We start from the raw sequence: 12,373 nt of genomic DNA, 5'->3' as shown, positions 1-12,373 counted from the left end.
AAAAGACAGGGACACTTATACTAATAAAAATCTTCTCCACATCCCTTTATTTCCTATTTGTTTCACATCCCATAAACTCCGATTGGTTCCACAGTATTCTGAGTTCTTGCCTTCAGTCATTGCAGACTACTTCATGATTCCTGTTTTACATCCCCATGATGCCCCCTTGTATGCAGTGGGCATTTTTTTTGCAGATGACCAGGTATCCCACAGTAATGACATTTTCTTCTCTTTTCTTTTCATTACAAATCTTCTCTCTTTTTTTTTTTTTTGTTTTGCTTTGTTTTGTTTTGTTTGTTTTGGTTTTTGTTTTGTTTTGTCTTTTTTAGATCTGCTATCTGATCTACCTCTGCCCTCTCTTCAAGGGGGGAATAATTCCTTCCTTCACCCTCTTAGTTGTAAACGCTTTGCCAGTACTGCCACTAAAAGAGTAGCCTTTTGTTGCTTTTCCTGTTTCTTTTCCTTTGCAAGTTCAGCTCTACGTGTGTTTTTTTCCCATCCATCAAACATAAACGTGTAACATAAATATAACTATAAAACTTGGGGTCTTTTGTAACGTCCCTCCTTGCCCACCAGCCATATGTTCTTTAAAATATTTCTGTATATATGTGGTGACTTGATCAGCAAATACTCTTGCCACTAACTCATTGTTAAAGTTCTGTGTGATCATTCCTCTGTGTTTTGATAAATCCCACATTGGTCATCTCCAATATCACTAAGGTGTTCCTCTAGCCTCTGCCTACATTCCTTACTTTGGGCAAGTTCACTCCAGATTCTCTACAAGCTCTAATAGCTTCCACTAAATTATGCCTCACCTCAGGGCATCCCCTTTACTATGCTGGGTATATTCTCCATGCCTGTATGCCAGATTTGTGTGCCTTACTCTGATCAAGCCATGCACACCTCTTCTACCACGCTTCTGAGCTGGAACTTGAACCCACTTGAAGACAGAATATCCAGAATTTAGTGGTAGAATTTTAGCACTCATCAGTCAGTGCCTCCTGTCCCCAAAGTTCTCAGTTGATGCCATCAGCTGGACATTTGGAGACTAGAGCATCCAATAACTAGTGGTGGATGCCTAGAGTCCCACTGGGTCCCCGAACTGCATGCAAACTCATGCACCCCTCATGCAACAGTTCCATAATATTAGGGTTTGGGATCTGCTGGGTTTTCATTGGTTTGATTTTCTTGCTGTTTCACTACTGAATGGCCATCTTATCCAGTAAACAGTGCTTCTATATCCTATTTCACATCCTCTTATGGATGTTTTGGCCAATTCTGTAGTTAGCTATTTCACATGTTGTTATAATTCATGTGCCACAGTCTACAGACTTTGTGCACTGTAGCTATTAATGTTTAAACTGCTAGTGCTAAATTTCCACTTCTACAATTTATTCTACAACAATGACAATCCAATACAATGCTGGCACGTTCTCCAGCTCATGCTGCTGCCAAGCAAGTCTGAAGAGAAGGTGATGAATTTCCAATGATTTGCCAGTTTTGTAGGTATACTAGTTCCCAATAAAATGCAATATGGCATTAGTCTAGTCATAGACATAAATCTAGCATATCTGGGCCATCAAAACAACAAAAGAAGAAAGCTCTTAGTGTGTTTAGGTGAGAAAGAGAGAAGATAACAGGTTTACATGGCATATTTCATTGGAGTGGGCATTGCTAACAAAACAGCTCTTTGTGAGGGCTTCAGAAGAACCTGTCAGCATAGAAAAGCAGACACCAGAAAGGCACCAGGATCTGCATTGTGTGTGGCTAGAATCCACCTCAGGCTGCCCAGCCATGGTGGGTGGGCTTGCAGTCCCTTTTGTGGTTCTGCTCCTGATCCATACTGCAAGCAGTGTCGCACAGGAGTCTTTGCGTTTGGCCCAGCTATTTTAGAAATGTTCTTTCTTTGTGTCTATCCTGTGACACAAAATGGTCCATTCTTCTAATTAATTCCAGTCAAAAGTTTAGTGTGACTTCCCTGAAGAGTCATGAACCCAAAATAGATTTTGATTAGATTTCATGAAGGGAAACACACTATAGGAGGGAAGCTGCCCTCAGCTAGTTCCATGAAGGCAAGTGAGTGCATGTAACCACTTCCTTGCAAACACCACTGTCCTCTCAATGGTGCCTTTTACTGCTGCTATTTTATTTATTTCTGACAGAGAAGCCAGATGATGCCCCAGTGAGGACCTTGGGACTCCAGTGAACCTGCCTTCTTTAGATTTGCCTGTTGTTTTTGATGGGACTAAAACTAGTGTTCTCCAGAGCCATAAAGGAGTTCCAGATGACCATACAAGAAAGAAAGGTGCCATGTTTTAGCCTCTTCTCAAACTGCCCACAGGAGCATAGCTCCCTTTTGGCATTGCCCCGTTCTTGCATACCCCAATTTGCTTCCCAGTAGGGGTGAGAAAATATTTGTACCATATTTTCCTTGGCACACATCCTAACACTTTCATGCAATTTCCACAAATATCCCCATACTCCTGGCTAGGCACAAAGATTGTGCCAGACCAATAGGAATGGCATGGGTAAAGTGAAGGAGAAGAGCTGGAGGGCAGGAGTATGGAAGTCTGTAGGATGGATGCCATGGTTTAACCATCAGCTGGCTGCTGAATCCAGTTGGTTTGCAGAGGGGGGAAAGATATGCAGCTGGTTTTATGTATTGCACAGTGAGATTCCTTATATAAACTGGGGGGCACTGCCCATGGTCTGGCTGGGAATCGGTCAGAAGGTGGTGAGCAATTGCTATATAATATTGTGTGTCACCACTACTATGGTTGCTCTGAGCTTATTAACCCAAATACAGTAAAAATTTCCCAGGACAAGAACATAGGGTGAAAAAAGGGCTGGTGTCAGCTGGAAACTCTGTCCCATGCAGCCACTCATTCACTCACTCTCTCCTGGTAGTATGGGGAGGAGAATCAAGAGAGTAGAAGGGAGAAAACCCATGGGATAAAGACAGTTTAACAGGTAAAGCAGAAGCCACACATGCAAGCAAAACAAAACAAAACAAGGAATTAATTTGTAGTTTCCCATGGGCAGGCAGGTGTTCAGCCATTCCCAGGAGAGCAGGGCTCCATCACACATAACAGTGACTTGGGAAGACAAACACCATCACTTCAAATACCCCCTCCTTTCTCCTTCCTCCCCAGCTTTATATGCTGGGCATGATGCTACATAGCATGGGCGATCCCTTTGGTCAGTTGAGGTCAATTGTCTGGGCTGTGTCTTCTCCCAACTCCTTGTGCAGGCCCCTCTCTGGCAGGGAGGGGTGAGAGGCAGAAAAGGCCTTGACTGTGTGCAAGTGCTGCTCAGCAGAAGCTAAAATATCCCTGAATTATCAACTCTGTTTCCAGCACAAATCTGAATCATACCCTCCTCATATCAGCTACTGTGGAGAAAGTTAAGTGTATTCCAGGGGAAACCATGACAATGGGAAAACAGAGTTTTCCTGGGCAATGTGCTGAATACTGCAGAACTTCATGCAGTGGGTAGTTTCAGATGGCAGTAAATTGTGGTATTCCTGCTGAGAGGTGGCAAACTCAGGAAAAAGGTCCTAGAGCAGAGTGCTGGCAGCTTCTATCTCAGTAGTGGAGAGGTTAGTGGCAGCTCAAAACCCCAGAGTGCTCCTGAATAAAATGCAGTTCCAGAAGAGCCAGTAAAGTGGGAAGACAGGAGCTTAAGCACTTTACATGTAAGTCTGTAAAGTCTGGGCTGTGACTTCATGGAGTTTTACCCTTAGCAGAAATTCTGGTTGAGTTCCATCAGGAATCAATTCAGTGGGCATTTTGGCCTACTTTGTTCTTTCCAGTTGCTTGCTAGGAAGTAACTGTGAGATGCAATACCGAAGCTGAGCAGTGCTTTAGAAGCTGAGGGTTTCCCACTGACCTAGGGCCAGTGCCTGCCTTCCTTCCTTCCTTCCTTCCTTCCTTCCTTCCTTCCTTCCTTCCTTCCTTCCTTCCTTCCTTCCTTCCTTCCTTCCTTCCTTCCTTCCGCCACTTCCTTCCTTCCTTCCTTCCTTCCTTCCTTCCTTCCTTCCTTCCGCCACTTCCTTCCGCCACTTCCTTCCTTCCTTCCTTCCTCCCTCCCTCCCTCCCTCCCTCCCTCCCTCCCTCCCGCACTTCCTTTCCCCCCCCCCCCCGCACTTGAGGAGGTGCAGCCTTTCCACAGGGCTCTACAGGGTACTAATGCCAGGAATATTAGCAATGAAAGCTGGAGCGCAGCTGCTGCTTCTCTGGAAGTTGGTAAGTGTTACAGCTAAATCCAGCAACTGGAACTCAGGGGTATTATGAGGATAGGCACAACAAAGATGCAGTAAGTGGATTATTTGAAAAGTCCGCACCCCCCCACACACACACACTTTTTTTTTGTTTAAATTAACTATTTTATGCCTTATTTTAAACATGACCTAAAAATGATACAATAGCACAGAAAACCATTTGTAAATTATGCTCACTGCTTGTCACTCAAAGCTCTCCAAACTGTATCTGTTTTGATAGTTGACCTTGCAAACTCGGGAAGACAGAAGTAAGTCACAAAGATTCCTGTGGGTTAAACTATTTTCCAAGCTGATTATGAAGCTTAGAGCTCAAATGGTCTTTGCACAGAAACTCACAAAATACCTTTTCTTTTTCAAGGGTTATCACCACCTAATTCATTTTACCTCTGATTTCTTATTGGAGGTATTGCTTACTCCTCTGCTGCTGAGAAATTGCTCAGCAAGTGTGATATTATGGTCCTCCCTACAAGTCCGCTCTGATACACAGCAGCCATCTGTTCACCATGGCTGGGCTTTTTTTAACAGATGTTGTTTGAATGTTTAAAAGAGGCTTTCCTTGACATTTTATTCATTAGGATCTCAATCATGCTGTCAGCGATCTGGAAAAATTCACATTGACGTCATCGCCTGGCTGCTACCTGCGCAAGATTTGTCCAGGAAATAGTTGTAAAACCATGAACATAATAAATCATAAATTGAAACCAGAGGATGTCCTGAGTTGGAGGGGACCCACAAGGATCATAGACTCCAGCTTGTGGCTCTGCACTGGACAGCCCCAAGAATCCTACCCTGTTCCTGAGAGCATTGTCCAAGCACTCCTTGAACTCTGTCAGGCTTGGTGCTGTGACCATGTCCCTGGGGAGGCTGTTCCAGTACCCAACCACCCTGTGGGTGAAGAACCTTTACCTGATATCAAAACTAATCCTCCCCTGACATAACTTCAGGGCATTCCCTCGGGTCCTGTCACTGGTCACCTGTATTATGCACAGAGACTCGTATTGAATTCCAGAGAGTTTCTGTTAGCTTTCATTTATGATTTTTAATTAACTACCATTCTCTGATTTACTTTGTCCATTGCTTCATTTTAGGGGGCAACATTGTCTGGGTTTAGTGAACATTTCAGCAGGCAAAGGATGAAAATTCTTTTTTTAAGAATTAATTAAGATTGAATCCTAATAGATGTCATGGCAAAAATTAAAGGGACTTTGAAAATTGTACCTACTGGTTGAACTGATCTATATTTACCACTGATGGCTGGAGCAGGCACCTGTTGACCTATGCCCTTGTATATAGATCTAGAGGAGTAATGGGAAAGGGCAACTGAAATGATGGAGGAGATTATCTGAAGATCATCTTCCAGGGAGCAAAGAGGGAGGCTGGGGTTCTGCAGAGGAGGTGACTGAGAAAGGACATGTTGGAAGCTTACAAAGCTTTGGCAACAACAGCCAAGTGGAAGAGGACTCACAAATATTGCATCAGCAAACATCAGTATGGGGGAGACTGGAGGAAACAAAAGGAGCTTGGTTTAAATGAGACATTCCTTAGGCTGATGGCAGTGAACTTCAGTTGCTGGCAGCTACGTACACGCTAGGGGAGTCAAATGGTATCAGCATGTTGACTAAGGAATTAGATGGACAATAGATCCATGGGTGGATACTGAAAAGGCTGGGTTAGGACATACCCCTGACCATCCCTAGCACAGTAGCACTAGATAGACAGAGCAGAGCAAAGGGCAATGGACTGCAGGTGGTGGCAAGGCTCATGTGCTCTCTTCTATTAGACTGCCCAGTGAAAGCACCAACCTGTGCTTGTACTGATGTGTACCCACTGACTTTAGCCCACTTCTCATTGAGAGGTTTCTTTGCTTAAAAAAAATATTATTTTTTTTTTCCATGAACAGGCTTCTTGGCTGCAGTGTAATCAACAACTACTTGAAGACATTTTGACTTTTCTGCTTCTGTATCAGAAATGTCCAGCCTGAATCCATTTTCCCCAGCCAAGGTAATTTCCACTTTGTCCCATCCATTCCAGATGAGATCTTTCATACAGCAGGGATTGGCTGTGGGATCAGTCTGGCTACACGGTTCTGTGACACTCACTTCAATGCTGCCCATGGTAAAAGATGGGAAGTCCACAATAAATGAAGAAGGGGGTGAAGCCTTTTGTAAGGCCTTTGGTGCTGGACTCGGGCCGTCTTCTTGCTGAGCTAAAATAATGGTCATGGGCATTTCAGGCACAGAGAGCAGGGAAAAGTTTGAATCAGAGGGATTTAGCCCATCCTGGCAGTGATGGGGACATGTACATCTTTGCTATGAATAAAGCCAGGCCACAACTCCAGGTGGTCCTGACCACAAAGTGATTCACATCAGGCCAGCAAATGCACAGTAGCTCCAGCCCAGCCAAACACAGCTCTCACAGCTGCAACAGGGAAGGCACTGAGCCTTGCTGCTCAGTGGGGGGGCATTTTAAAGCTTTTTGGGTTTTCCACCATGATGTCTGTCAATCTGTGTGTAGTAAAGATTGCTAAAAATACCATTATGTGTTCTCATATTTATTTTTCTTTCACTGATTTCTATTTTTTTTCCTTTTTTTTCCCTCCCTCTGTAACTATCAGTCTGACAAACCCAGAGCTGTTTTGTATTCTCCATCTTATATGTCAGGCACCAGGTAATAAAGATCTGTATACCAGATGCAGAGGCTTTGCAAGCATAATGAAAGGAATAATTCTGTAGAGCTTTTATTCTCGCTCCTCATGAAAGCACTGTGCTTCATGACAAAAATCTGCCACCTCAACCTTTTCAAACATGGGCTGCTATAGAGAGTTATTCCTTTGGTGAGGTGAGGATGTGAGGTGAGGATGTAAGATTGATTTGTACAATGTCATCACACCATGATGACACTGATTCCATTACCAGTACTTACTTTCTAAGCTTTTCCATTTACAGGTCATTTACCTTTTTAAACTACCATAGCAAATGGAAGGGCTGTGTTCAGTGCCACATCCACAGTTGTATCTGAGCTCCCTCTGTCCCCAGTGTGACACACACCCCCTGCCCAAACTGCACCCAGAGTTTTGCATTATTCTTTCAGATGTGCAGTGCTCTGCACTGTGCTACAATTTTCTGATGCAGTAAGGAAAAAAGGATAATGTACTAACAAATGTTTTTGTAGGCTCCTCAAACCTACTTTAAACTGATTGAGCAGATTTTTAAAGATCAGCACAAGGACTTTTGGTGCTCTTCTCCAATTCTGACAAAGGATTAACAGAGATCAACACCAGGCTAAGACTTTGTGTGTTGTTATGTTGATTTATTTTTTTTTTCACAGCTGAGCTTTATATCTCGAAACACCAGTGTTTCTAAAGCAAATGCTACAGCCCTTCACTGTAGCAACTTAGAGGAGCAATGCTATGATTTTAATAAAGCTGTCAGATTAAGTGACTGCATGGTTACACCATGATATTAATACATGTTCTTAACTGTCAATTAGTTAACTGGCTAATAAAAAGAGCCAAGCTTATAGGATTTCACTAATGAATATAATGCTTTGTTTCTGGGCAAAACATATGCTTTGGATATATAATTAGAAAAAAGCCCCCCTCTCTCTCCCCCATCGAGAGAGCATGTGCAGCTGAATAAAGGAGCTCATTATACCTGTGAGGGGTCAAAGTCTGTGGATCTGTAGCTTATGGTATTATGACAGATTACAAAATCACTCTATTATGTTAGTCAATCTGTTTCCAAGCACAAACTAGCAGGGAGCAGGGCACTAGAACCTCCCGAGCAGGGCACCCTTTGGCTGTTCCCGGCAGTCTTATGATGGGTCAGCTGGCAGTGACACCGCCTCTGACAGCTCACATGTCAGACCTTCCCTGCCTGACTTCTGCCTTTGTTACCACAGAGCCTCTTCACAGACAATCAATCCCTGCTTCAGGCTGCAAAGAGCCCCAGTAAGAGCTGAAGCAAATTTGAAATCCATGTGTAGCCATCACTTGTGCTAATGAAACGCAAAAGCAGAGCACTTATGCTCCAGCTGACCTCTCTCAGGCTCTCACCTTTAAAAAAAAGAAAATAAAATTTTAGAGAGGGGAGTAGCTAAACAGGTACAGCTGGAAATTAAAGCATTGGGTTCAGCTTTGGTGCATGCATCCATTTAAAAGGAAAAAGGTAATTCATATGTAGGATAAAGAGATTTCAGACATGATAAAGATCCTAAGAAATGTTTGACTTTCCTAATCTTTCAGGGAAATTATTCTGCTGGAAAGTCTTATTCAGTCAACTCAGCATAAAACTCCTTGCTACCAAGGGGAAAGGAAATCCTCTTGTGTTTGAGAAACGCAGCACTAGTCAGCACTGTAGGCACATACATTTCTGACAGACCACAACTTTCTGAGATCCTACTGAAAAGAGGTGGTTCTACCACTGTCTTGAGCTGGTTACTTTGCCCTCTTACCAGTCTGGCAGATGTGCCAAAACCAGGAGGGCCCCAGGGCTGCCAGTGTGGCACAGAAAGACGGGGGAGTAAAGCAGAACCAGTAGGCTGGCTTAGGTAGTCCTTAAGGACTGGAACTAACAAAGCCACACTTGTACCCCACGATAAATCAGTTATGGTGCCCAGGAAGATGTAAAGTCTGGCTGTAGCTTTCTTTGAAGCTGGAGCTTCTACAGGTTCTATCCTGTGGCTCTATCCTCTGCCATGGCTAACCAATGGTGAGGTCAGGCTGCCACCTCTTTGAGGGATAATTTCTGGGTGATTTCCTTTCCCTCTTCAGCAGCCCTTATCATGAAGCTTTTAGGAACTCCTGTCTCTTTGTATGTTTTCCCTCAAGTGCAGTTTCATTAAGATTTGCCAAGAGATTACAAATGTAGGAGGTCATAATCTGCATTCAAACCCCTTAAGATACAACCTTGTTTTCCCCAGAAAGCCAAGCTCAGATGTGCTTGCCCTGTTATTCATTGAGAGGGGTTTTTTTTCTTGAAATATATAGAGAACACAATTTTAACCATCCCTTGTTTACAACAGCCACTTGAGTGTCACTCAGCAGCAATATCAGCAGCAGCTTCTTGCATGGTTAATAAGGGATTGAATTTAGGGCTAGGCCCAAAATGAAGGGATGTCCAATGCTCACCCTGGATTGGAGTTAACAAGCATTTAAGGAGATATTTGGCTGTCCCTGAAGCAGACACAGGGCTCTCAGCTTCTGGACAGTGGACTACTCAGACCTCCAGGGATCACAGCAGAAGTTTCAACACCAAACCCACAAAGTGTCCTTCCTGGAGACACCTGTGTTTGGAGCCAGGTGCCACAGGAAATACAGTGCAGAGAGCCTCAGCATCAGGAGGAGCCACAATCCCTGGAGGACAAAGACTAGCCAAGAAGAGGTTTTTCTAGGATTATATTGGAAACCATCCTGCCCCAGCAAGGAGCTGGGTATGGGATCTGGCACCCAGCAGTCCTTTCTCAGCACCTTCCTGGAGCTGCTGGGCTCACTTTCAGAGGTATCCCTGCAAAAACAGGTAACTGAGAAGCTCAGTGTAGACTCACCTTGTGGCGACTGTGTCTGGATGGTCCTGCACCAGCAGGAGGATCAGACCAGAGGTGCCTTCCACCCTCAAGTATTCTGTGGTATTTTGAGGAGGACCAGCATGTATTTAACAAGTATAACACTACTGAGATGTGGATTCATTTCATAGCCTGCATGGAGTATGGGCTGTGACTCTGGAATCAACAACCACTGGAGTGATGACAGATGAATCTTCAAAGCCACCTGGGTGTTCACAACTGCTCATGGACATGGCTGGAATGCTTCAAGGAAGCACTGGAAGGAAGAAAGGAGGATTTATGTGAAAAGCAAGCAGAGGAAGCTGCTTACTGGACCCATGAGGAGTTCTTCCCACCCTGCATATTCCAGGAGCTGTGTCAGCTGTCCTGCCCTGAGTGGGACACTGCTGAGACACCCAGTCCTGACTAAACCATGCACCTCTAGGAGCTCCTGCTTCCCCTCCACGTGCCTGCCCGTTTCAGCAGTGATTTCCTTGGTATTGCAGCTCCCTGGGCTCCCCAGTGGTTCCTGGTCAGTGAGCCCCTGACCTGGCAGGACGTGACCACAGTAAGTCACTGTGGGTGTTCTGGGACCTGTGAACTCTTCAATGCTAACCTGTCCCATCAACTTCTTCTTGCTGCACCCTTCCTTGGCTTGCTTGGTGTTCAATAAGTGATCATGCTGTTACCTGTTCATGGTAATAAACTTCACTGCAGTTGCAAAGCACTCTCATAATTTTAACTTTTTAATTTTCAATACCCCTCCAAATTAGCAGAAAAAGCTCTGAAGGGTGAAATATTAAAGTAGGAAACCTGTTCCTTGAACCACCAGCTCAGGTAAAGAGGTGGAAAATTTCCCATAACTGAGTTTTGCTGTTATTATAACAAAAGCAGAAGGGAACTTGTCCTTTATTGGGGAGTAGCCTTTCCTGGCAAACACCAGGAAATCAAAATTGATGTATTTGGAACAATGTGTCACTTTCAATAAAAACTTGTAAGTTTTTAGAAACAAAATACGTGTTTTCTTATTCATCACCTCAAGGATAGACAGTCTGTCAGTCTTTCTCTTGAAGATAATATCTGCTGTACTTCAGGAGCTAGCTTCTCAGTAACATTCACAGCTCTCCATACACATTTACTCATTTCAGCACAGAACATAGAGTGTTACCAGTCATACAAACACCCTGTTAATCCCTGGAGGCTGCATCCTGGCATGGCAGAAGTCAGTTCATATCCTTGGAGACTGACAGAGTGACATTAGTTTACACCAGGCAGCGCTCTGATGTACTGGCTAGCAGCCAAGGAGTTCATGACTTTTATATGTTTCAACAAAAGGCGTTAAAAAGAGCTTTTGATATGGTTATTTGGTGAAAGAGATCAAACGTTTCCCCTTTGCGTTAATCCGTTTCATGTTTTCAGTATATAAACTAATTTTTAGAAATCTCATCTTGCAGGTGTTTAAGCACATGGTTCGACAAACAATTATTTGGGGCATATGTGCTACTGGGGAAACTGCAGAAGAGAAACAGCAAAGGTTTAAGAAACCTCAGTGGGCATAGAAAGAGTGAACAAACAATGATGAGTCCTTCCTACAGTGCCAGAGCTGGCAGGCACAGTGGAGACAGGCTCCTGGACTAGAGATGACCCACTGCAGCAGCTCTTATGTCCCTCCACGGGCATCTCCATGTTCCTCCGTGCTCCTAGGCAGTTACCAGCCCAAAGCCTGTGCCTGGATGAGGTCTGTGTTCCAGCAACACAAGAAATGCATGGAAGAACCCCCACGGTGCTCCTGCTTGGTGCCAGGAGCTGCCCGGCCGCTCCCGGGCTCCTGCCAGGCCCAGGCAGGTGTGGGTTTGCCACTGGGTGCAGGGAGACACAAAGGCTGCTGCTCCCACGTGGGCAGGAGGGCTTGCCCAAGGGTCAGGAGAGGCTGACTTCATTTACACACCACTCAGCACTTGTTTTCTGACTTCTGCAGCCCCTTTTGTGAGCCCTGGCCCACACTTGTTTGTATGAGACTGGCTATTGTATGTCAGCCAGGCTTTACTGTTCTTAAAAGCTGTCCCCGAAGTAAGATTTACTTCTAAGAAATAACAAAGCCCAGGCAGAGAGTCATACCTTCATTATTCCTGGGGTTCTGATTTCTTTTTAAATCACCTCTAAAATATTTTCCCGTTAAAGCAAGGTCTATTTTTAAGATACCAGTGTCATTTAATTAGTCATTTTGCACAAGAGGCACATCTGACTGGAATTTATGCTCTTTTTATCTCCTTTTAGCAGATACGGGAGTTTTTTTCTAACATGAGTAAGATGGGGTCTCTTAGTCTCTCAGTCTCTGTTTTTTTCCCTTTTACCTCATCTCCCCTCTCAGATGCTGGAAGTGAGAACAGTAGTGTCTGTGCACCCCCTGTTCACAGATTGTCTGACTCATGGCACAGGAGCTAAAAAATTATGCACTCTGAAATCAGGAAGGTGCACTTCAAAGGGAAAAGAAATATGTATATATAAACATATATTTAAAAACTATTTTAGACGCTTTCATCTGTTATTTCT

Source organism: Pseudopodoces humilis, chromosome 3, assembly GCF_049639895.1.
Source record: "Pseudopodoces humilis isolate 2021_Gansu_Grassland_sample_001 chromosome 3, ASM4963989v1, whole genome shotgun sequence".
NCBI classification, from domain to species: Eukaryota; Metazoa; Chordata; class Aves; order Passeriformes; family Paridae; genus Pseudopodoces; species Pseudopodoces humilis.
Note: the sequence above shows the minus strand (reverse complement) of the source record.